Source organism: Rhipicephalus microplus, unplaced genomic scaffold, assembly GCF_043290135.1.
Source record: "Rhipicephalus microplus isolate Deutch F79 unplaced genomic scaffold, USDA_Rmic scaffold_218, whole genome shotgun sequence".
NCBI lineage: Eukaryota > Metazoa > Arthropoda > Arachnida > Ixodida > Ixodidae > Rhipicephalus > Rhipicephalus microplus.
The window spans coordinates 67,501-77,500 of NW_027464789.1; the positions used below are offsets into that span (position 1 = coordinate 67,501).

At 60.4% G+C, this 10,000-nt stretch overlaps 1 non-coding gene across 1 annotated transcript; it reads right to left on the reverse strand.

The window, feature by feature from the left end:
- Window positions 1–1,157: 1,157 nt before the first annotated feature.
- On the reverse strand, window positions 1,158–2,972 carry LOC142792397 (small subunit ribosomal RNA). Its single transcript, XR_012890887.1, has one exon. It is a non-coding gene; the product is annotated as a small subunit ribosomal RNA (ribosomal RNA).
- Window positions 2,973–10,000: the final 7,028 nt, after the last annotated feature.

The following is a 10,000-nucleotide window of genomic DNA, read 5'->3' on the forward strand; positions in this document are numbered from 1 at the left end:
CACCAAAATGCCGATCCGGCTGCCTACTTTAGCCAACAGGTGGAGCCAGGCGCGCCGTACTTGCGCGGCACTTCCCACGTCCACCGAAGTCGGTGCCAAGGACCACTTTCGGCGCCGGAGCCGCGTACGAGCCTACTCGAGGCGGAAGAACGAAGCCAGCAAGGGCCTGGCCGCAAGTGCGTTCAATTGTCGGGACGTCCAAGTCCCTCGTTCTTCCGTGCTTCCTCTTTCGGCAAGTCGTTGCGGCACCTTCCCAAAGCGCGCAGACCCGCTAATCGCGACGAGCGCGACGTGGCCGTGCCGCCTTTCCCTCGGCAGCAAGCAAAACGCCTGGCAACGTCGACGCTCCCCTAACCGCGATCTCGCACCGTGTTTCGTGTGGCGAATTCAAAAGCCGGCCGGCGCTGCTGCAACCATTACGGTCGGTACGCATACGCCGCGGAGGGCGGGACGGTCATCGGAGCGTGCGGTTCCTCCATCGAGTACTGCGCACCTCGGCCGTCGCATCGCCGTGCCATGACCGGCCGCGCGTCAACGCGAACCGGTGCCAGCGAGATCCCTCGCCTGCAAGAACCGACCGGCAGCCTCCGTCACCCGAGGACGCGGAGGCGCTTGCCGCGGACGGCGGGACGGTATGCACTGGTGCACAGCGGACCCGTCACATCGCCAGTTCCTTGACCGACCGCCGACGCTTGTGCCGTTCCTCTCGTACTTGGCAGTCGCCGCGCGATTGTCGGGTCTCGTTCTTGCACGCTCGAACGGTCGGGAGGGCACTCGGCTGGCGTTTCGGGAACGCGCAGCCTCGCCTTCTACCGACGTAACCACGACTCGCCGTTCGCGCTCCGCCGCTCCTGTTTACAGTACTAGGCGGTCCCGCAGCGGTCGGGTCGCGCATTTCGAGCGCTTCGAGCCACGGTGCAGTGGCGGGTCGAAAGCCGACCTATGAGTGCGTTGCGCCGTTTGTACCCGCGTCCGCCACCTGGCCGACCGTCCAAGGTCGCGGTGTTGGCGTCCGCTGGGCGCAACAATTTGTCACGGGGTGCCGCTCCACATTCAGGCAGCCCCGTGGGGAAAAGCCGACCCCGCGTCCAAACGGGGTCAGCGGCAGAAAGTGTCGGGCGCAGACGCAGCTGAGGCGCTCACCCTTCACAATCCGTTAATGATCCTTCCGCAGGTTCACCTACGGAAACCTTGTTACGACTTTTACTTCCTCTAAATGATCAAGTTTGGTCATCTTTCCAACAGACCGGCGCAACCGAAAGGCCGCGCCGGACATCGGTCCGAAGACCTCACTAAATCATTCAATCGGTAGTAGCGACGGGCGGTGTGTACAAAGGGCAGGGACGTAATCAACGCGAGCTTATGACTCGCGCTTACTGGGAATTCCTCGTTCAAGGGGAACAATTGCAAGCCCCTATCCCAATCACGAAAGAAGTTCCACGGGTTACCCAGTCTTTTCAGACAGGGATAAAGACACGCTGCTTCCTTCAGTGTAGCGCGCGTGCGGCCCCGGACATCTAAGGGCATCACAGACCTGTTATTGCTCTGTTTCGTGCGGCTAGGAGCCGCTTGTCCCTCTAAGAAGGTTGTAAGGTGCTGGGAACCCCGCACCTATTTAATAGGCTAGAGTCTCGTTCGTTATCGGAATTAACCAGACAAATCGCTCCACCAACTAAGAACGGCCATGCACCACCATCCACCGAATCAAGAAAGAGCTCTCAATCTGTCAATCCTCCCAGTGTCCGGGCCGGGTAAGTTTTCCCGTGTTGAGTCAAATTAAGCCGCAGGCTCCACTCCTGGTGGTGCCCTTCCGTCAATTCCTTTAAGTTTCAGCTTTGCAACCATACTTCCCCCGGAACCCAAATACTTTGGTTTCCCGGAAGCTGCCCGCCGAGTCATTTGAGTAACTCAGGCGGATCGCTGGTTGGCATCGTTTATGGTCAGAACTAGGGCGGTATCTGATCGCCTTCGAACCTCTGACTTTCGTTCTTGATCAATGAAAACATTCTTGGCAAATGCTTTCGCAGTAGTTCGTCTTGCGACGGTCCAAGAATTTCACCTCTAGCGCCGCAATACGAATGCCCCCGTCCGTCCCTCTTAATCATTACCTCGTATTCCAAAAACCAACAGAACAGAAACGAGGTCTTGTTCTATTATTCCATGCAAGTTTATTCAGGCGACTCGCCTGCGTTGAGCACTCTAATTTTTTCAAAGTAAAAGCACCGGCCATCTCGAGGCACACAATGAAGTGCACCAAGAAAGAACCGGCATGATGTTCAGTCCGAGCCGTCGCATCGGGTAGATGCACTACTCGTCTGGAACTGAGATCCAACTACGAGCTTTTTAACCGCAGCAGCTTTAGTATACGCTATTGGAGCTGGAATTACCGCGGCTGCTGGCACCAGACTTGCCCTCCAATTGATCCTCGTTAAAGGATTTAGAGTGTACTCATTTCAATTACGGGGCCTCAAAAGAGTCCCGTATTGTTATTTTTCGTCACTACCTCCCCGTGCCGGGAGTGGGTAATTTGCGCGCCTGCTGCCTTCCTTGGATGTGGTAGCCGTTTCTCAGGCTCCCTCTCCGGAATCGAACCCTGATTCTCCGTTACCCGTAACAACCATGGTAAGCAAGTAACCTACCATCGAAAGTTGATAAGGCAGACACTTGAAAGAAACGTCGCCGGCTCGTGGCCATGCGATCAGCACAAAGTTATCCAGAGTCACCACACAATACGGGCCGAAACCCGATCGATCTTGGTCTAATAAAAGCACCCGTTACCCAAAGGGCTCCAGGCTCACTGCATGTATTAGCTCTAGAATTGCCACAGTTATCCAAGTAGGAAGAAACGATCTAAGGAACCATAACTGATTTAATGAGCCATTCGCGGTTTCGCCTTATTTCGGCATGTACTTAGACATGCATGGCTTAATCTTTGAGACAAGCATATGATTACTGGCAGGATCAACCAGGTAATCGTTCGACTGCGCGTCCGTCCTCGCCTTCGGCGGGCCGGACGCAGTCTGTGTGCGGCGGAGGCCACCTTCAGGCGCCCCAACACGCTTATTTTGCACTCCGAGATGACGGCGTTCGAGCTCGCTACGGCACAACCTTCCCGAAAGACGAGTGGGAGCCGTGCGGCAAGAAGCACGTTCATGCTCGCTCTTTTTCGTTGCATCGACTCGGTCGCGCCGTGCGGGTTGCCCAAGCCCGCTGCACTGTCGGTGGACCGGCCGGAACTAGCAACGGAGCCGAGACTGCAAAGCCGCCAGACGACGGGTCACGCCCGCGTCTTCGGCGCTTTCGCATCTGAATCGCCCGAGGACGACACGGAACACACCTCGATATCGTGGTAAAACGGCACCGTCCGACAACCAGCCCCTAACGCATCAAGCGGATGAGGCTGCAGACGACTGCCGTGGATTCCCCTGGAGCAGACCCGAGGACACGCTTGACGAGGCCGAAGCCCGCCGCATATCAGACACCCGGTCGCTTTCGCGTACGCCGCTCACGAGAACCCCCACATAATAGCAGCGATAAGTACCCAGACCTCCTTGGGCACTAATACGAGCGTACTCGAGAAAATTTCACCGCGGGTGTGCCCCGAAACGTGTGGCACGTTGAGCGTGCCACAAGTCTACGTCGCTCTCAAACCCGCCGAGGTCGTAGAATTTGCGACCCTACTCACGAAATTCCCACCGAGGATACGGCCGCAAACGTACCGCACCTTGGGTAGGCCACGAGTTTGTGCAACACTACGCTGACGGCACAGCACCGAGGTCGTGCGCGCACGCACGGGAAAATTCCGCCGCGGTTTCTGCCGAAAACGTGAGGCACCACGACTCTCCGCAAGTTCGCGTCGACTGCGAAAGACCGAAGTCGTGAACGACGTGTCCGCTACTCGCCGCCGACACGCTGGACACCAAACGTACAACGACTCGACGGCGTCGTAGAGGCCCACGACGCGGTTTTCCTTAACGACGTCTCGGCGTGGCACCGACAGGTTAGAACGGCCGACCAACGTTCCCTGTCCGCCGTTCGGCTCAGTCGAAGGGCTCGGCGACTTCGGCAACGCTGCGAAGCCGCACGGTGACGCACGCCATGTCCCCATTTTTTTTTTTTTTTCTTTCTGCGTCTGCCGGGGTGCCCCTATAATAGCAGCGATAAGCACCCAGACCGCCGTGGGTCGCTCGCCCCGGCTGACGTGGTTTTTCGTACTCCTGCGGCGGTCGCCGTCAAGCACGTCCAAATACGCTACTTTCGTGGGCGCATTCACGCTCTTTCGCTTCGCCGGAGTGCCAGCACTCACTCTGCCAAAAACGGCGAACATCCGAGCGGCGGTTCCCACTTTTGCGTCGGCGTCGCAAACCCCGCCCCGGCAGACGAGGTTTGCCGTACTCGTGCGACGGTGGCCGGCGGGCACGTCGAAAGACGCCGATATCGTGCGCGAATTGGCGCACCTTGGCTTCAACGGAGTGCCGCCACTGACTCCTCCAAAAACGGCGAAGATCCGAGCGGCGCTTCCCACTTTCGCATCGGCGTCCCGAACTCCGCCCCGGCTGACGCGGTTTACCGTACTCGTGCGACGGTCGCCGGCGAGCACGTGGAAAGACGCCGATATCGTGCCCGAATCGGCTCCGTTCGGCTTCGCCGGAGTGCCAGCACTGGCTCGGCGAAAGACGACGAACATCCGAGCGACGGTTCTCACTATTGCGTACGCGTCGCAAACCCCGCCCCGGCAGACGCACTTTGCCGTACTCGTGCGACGGTCGCCGGCGAGCACGTAGAAAGACGCCGATATCGTGCCGGAATCGGCCCCGTTTGGCTTCGCCGGAGTGCCAGCACTCACTCGGCCACAAACGGCGAACATCCGAGCGGCGGTTCCCACTTAGCCGTCGGCGTCCCGAACTCCGCCCCGGCAGACGCGGTTGCCGAGCTCGTGCGACTAGCGACCGCGAAGCCGTCTCGCGACGCCGCTTTCGTGCGCGGCTCCCACTGCGACCTGGGTCACCCGAGGTCGACGAGCAAGAAAGAATGTCGAAAAAAAATTTTTTTTTTTTTTGCGTCTGCCGGGGTGCCCCTATAATAGCAGCGATAAGCACCCAGACCGCCATGGGTCGCTCGCCCCGGCTGACGTGGTTTTTCGTTTTCCTGCGGTGGTCGTCGTCAAGCACGTCCAAACACGCCACTTTCGTGGGCGCATTCGCGCTCTTTCGCTTCGCCGGAGTGCCAGCACTCACTCTGCCAAAAACGGCGAACATCCTAGTGGCGGTTCCCACTTTTGCGTCGGCGTCGCCAACCCCGCCCCGGCATACGCGGTTTGCCGTACTCGTGCGGCGGTGGCCGGCGGGCACGTCGAAAGACACCGATATCGTGCGCGAGTCGATGCTTCTTGGTCTCGCAGGAGGGCCGCCACTCACTCCTGCAAAAACGGCGAAGATCCGAGCGGCGCTTCCCACTTTTTCGTCGGCATCGCAAACCTCGCCCCGGCAGACGCGCTTTGCCGTACTCGTGCGACGGTCGCCGGCGAGCACGTCGAAATACGCCGATATCGTGCCCGAATCGGCCCCGTTTCGCTTCGCCGGAGTGCCAGCACTCACTCGGCCAAAAACGGCGAACATCCGAGCAGCGGTACCCACTTAGCCGTCGGCATCCCGAACTCCGCGCCGGCTGACGCGGTTGCCGAGCTCGTGCGACTAGCGACCGCGAACGCGTCTCGCGACGCCGCTTTCGTGCGCGGCTCCCATTGCGACCTGGGTTACCCGAGCTCGACCAGCAAAAAAGAAGGTCGAAAAAAAATTTTTTTTTTCTGCGTCTGCCGGGGTGCCCCTATAATAGCAGCGATAAGCACCCAGACCGCCGTGGGTCGCTCGCCCCGGCTGACGTGGTTTTTCGTACTCCTGCAGCGGTCGCCGTCAAGCACGTCCAAATACGCCACTTTCGTGGGCGCTTTCGCGCTCTTTCGCGTCGCCGGTGTGCCAGCACTCACTCTGCCAAAAACGGCGAACATCCTAGTGGCGGTTCCCACTTTTGCGTCGGCGTCGCCAACCCCGCCCCGGCATACGCGGTTTGCCGTACTCGTGCGGCGGTGGCCGGCGGGCACGTCGAAAGACACCGATATCGTGCGCGAGTCGATGCTTCTTGGTCTCGCAGGAGGGCCGCCACTCACTCCTGCAAAAACGGCGAAGATCCGAGCGGCGCTTCCCACTTTTTCGTCGGCATCGCAAACCTCGCCCCGGCAGACGCGCTTTGCCGTACTCGTGCGACGGTCGCCGGCGAGCACGTCGAAATACGCCGATATCGTGCCCGAATCGGCCCCGTTTCGCTTCGCCGGAGTGCCAGCACTCACTCGGCCAAAAACGGCGAACATCCGAGCAGCGGTACCCACTTAGCCGTCGGCATCCCGAACTCCGCGCCGGCTGACGCGGTTGCCGAGCTCGTGCGACTAGCGACCGCGAACGCGTCTCGCGACGCCGCTTTCGTGCGCGGCTCCCATTGCGACCTGGGTTACCCGAGCTCGACCAGCAAAAAAGAAGGTCGAAAAAAAATTTTTTTTTTCTGCGTCTGCCGGGGTGCCCCTATAATAGCAGCGATAAGCACCCAGACCGCCGTGGGTCGCTCGCCCCGGCTGACGTGGTTTTTCGTACTCCTGCAGCGGTCGCCGTCAAGCACGTCCAAATACGCCACTTTCGTGGGCGCTTTCGCGCTCTTTCGCGTCGCCGGTGTGCCAGCACTCACTCTGCCAAAAACGGCCAACATCCGAGCGGCGGTTCCCACTTTTGCGTCGGCGTCGTAAACCCCGCCCCGGCAGACGCGGTTTGCCCTACTCGTTCGACGGTCGCCGGCGAGCGCGTCGAAAGACGCCGATATCGTGCGCTAATTGGCGCTCCTTGGCTTCTCCGGAGTGCCGCCACTCACTCCTCCAAAAACGGCGAAGATCCGAGCGGCGTTCTCCACTTTCGCATCGGCGTCCCGAACTCCGCCCGGGCTGACGCGGTTTACCGTACTCGTGCGACGGTCGCCGCCGGGCACGTCGAAAGACGCCGATATCGTGCCGTAATCGGCCCCGTTTGGCTTCGCCCGAGTGCCAGCACTCACTCGGCCAAAAACGGCGAACATCCGAGCAGCGTTTCCCACTTTCGCATCGGCGTCCCGAAGCCCGCCCCGGCAGACGCGGTTTGCCCTACTCGAGCGACGGTCGCCGGCGATCACGTCGAAAGGCGCCGAATTCGTGCACGAATCGATGCTTCTTGGTCTCGCAGGAGGGCCGCCACTCACTCCTGCAAAAACGGCGAAGATCCGAGTTGCGCTTCCCACTTTTTCGTCGGCGTCCCGAACTACGCCCCGGCTGACGCGGTTTACCGTACTCGTGCGACGGTCGCCGGCGGGCACTTCAAAATACGCCGATTTCGTGGGCGCATTCACGCTGTTTCGCTTCCCCGGAGTGCCAACACTCACTCTGCCGAAAGCGGCGATCATCCGAGCGGCGGTTCCCACTTTTGCGTCGGCTTCGCAAACGGCGCCCCGGCAGACGCGCTCGTGCGACGTACTCGTGCGACGGTCGCCGGCGAGCACGTCGAAAGACGCCGATATCGTGCTCGAATCGACCCCGTTTCGCTTCGCCGGAGTGCTGCCAGTCACGGCGCAGAAAACGGCGAACAAGTGTTTTTTTTTTTTTTCCTAGAATTTGTGTTATAGAAGGCACATTTGATATCGGACGATAATTTTCAACTTTATCACGCGCACCGATTTTCGTGTAGAGGTTTGCAAGTTTATGGGAATTTCTCCACTTGGAATAATGCGATTTAGTAGTACTACGAGAACTTCATGGATGTACTCAAGGGTACGGGGCAAGTCAGTTACGTCAACACCTGCAGATTTTTTACACTTCAAACTGAAAATTGTTGGTTGTGAGTCCTCGTGTGATATTAAAGGCCGATTCGCTAACACATAGAACAAAGAAAGAAAGGAAGAAAAAACGCCCGCGCTCGCTCAAGAAACCTGGGTTCGCAACAAGTGGCAACAACAAGCAACCGAGCGAGTGCGCCAAAACCCGTGGCGGCCGAACAAACGCGAAGTCCCAACCGCGTCAGCCGGGGCGGCACGGGACAGGAAAAATCACTTCAGCCGGGGCGGCGGGGCACCGAATAAACCTCGTCACCTCGTCGCAGGATAAAAGAGGAAACAAAAAGTCTAAACAGCGTCTGCTGGAGCGAATGCGTAATAAAACAACAACAACAACAAAAAAAAAACACCCGCGCTCAAGAAGTCTGCAATCCTCACAAAAGGCGACTGTGACCGAGCAGCGTCAGCCGGGGCCGTGCGGAAACGGAAAAACCGCGACTACCGGGGCGTCGAGGCACCGAAAAATCCACTTCAGCCGCGGCGAAAAAAAAAAACAAAAAGAAAGACGGAGGGGGGGGGGGAACCACGTCTGCCGGGGCGAAGGAAAAAAAAAAACGCGTCTGCCGGGGCGAGCCCGGGTGCGGCACCACCGGGAAAACTGTGGCAAACAGACATGGCGATCGAGTGAGTGGGCCGCCAGCCAGGCTCAGCCAAAAAGTGCAAAGTCCGAACTGCGTCAGCCGGGGCGGCAAAAACCGCGTCAGCCGGGGCGGCGCAAAAAACCGCGTCTGCCGGGGCGGCACGAAACCGCGTCAGCCGGGGCGGGGCGAAAACTGCGTCAGCCGGGGCGAAAAGAAAAAAAAAAAACGCGTCTGCCGGGGCAAGCCCGGGTGCGGCACCACCGGGAAAACTGTGGCAAACAGACATGGCGATCGAGTGAGTGGGCCGCCAGCCAGGCACAGCCGAAAAGTGCAAAGTCCGAACCGTGTCAGCCGGGGCGACGCAAAAACCGCGTCAGCCGGGGCGGCGCGAAAACCGCGTCAGCCGGGGCGGCACGAAACCGCGTCAGCCGGGGCGGCGCGAAAACTGCGTCAGCCGGGGCGGCGCGAAAACCTCGTCAGCCGGGGCGAGCGAAAAGGGGGGGGGGGGGAACCACGTCTGCCGGGGCGAAAGAAAAAAAAAACGCGTCTGCCGGGGCGAGCCCGGGTGCGGCACCACCGGGAAGACTGTGGCAAACAGACATGGCGATCGAGTGAGTGGGCCGCCAGCCAGGCTCAGCCCAAAAAGTGCCAAGTCCGAACTGCGTCAGCCGGGGCGGCAAAAACCGCGTCAGCCGGGGCGGCGCGAAAACCGCGTCTGCCGGGGCGGCGCGAAAACTGCGTCAGCCGGGGCGAGCCCGGGTGCGGCACCACCGGGAAAACTGTGGCTAACAGACATGGCGATCGAGTGAGTGGGCCACCAGCCAGGCTCAGCCAAAAAGTGCCAAGTCCGAACTGCGTCAGCCGGGGCGGCAAAAACCGCGTCAGCCGGGGCGGCGCAAAAAAACCGCGTCTGCCGGGGCGGCACGAAACCGCGTCAGCCGGGGCGGCGCGAAAACTGCGTCAGCCGGGGCGAAAGAAAAAAAAAAACGCGTCTGCCGGGGCGAGCCCGGGTGCGGCACCACCGGGAAAACTGTGGCAAACAGACATGGCGATCGAGTGAGTGGGCCGCCAGCCAGGCACAGCCGAAAAGTGCTAAGTCCGAACTGCGTCTGCCGGGGCGGCACGAAACCGCGTCAGCCGGGGCGGCGCGAAAACCGCGTCTGCCGGGGCGGCACGAAACCGCGTCAGCCGGGGCGGCGCGAAAACTGCGTCAGCCGGGGCGAGCCCGGGTGCGGCACCACCGGGAAAACTGTGGCAAACAGACATGGCGATCGAGTGAGTGGGCCGCCAGCCAGGCACAGCCGAAAAGTGCTAAGTCCGAACTGCGTCTGCCGGGGCGGCACGAAACCGCGTCAGCCGGGGCGGCGCGAAAACCGCGTCTGCCGGGGCGGCACGAAACCGCGTCAGCCGGGGCGGCGCGAAAACTGCGTCAGCCGGGGCGAGCCCGGGTGCGGCACCACCGGGAAAACTGTGGCAAACAGACATGGCGATCGAGTGAGTGGGCCGCCAGCCAGGCA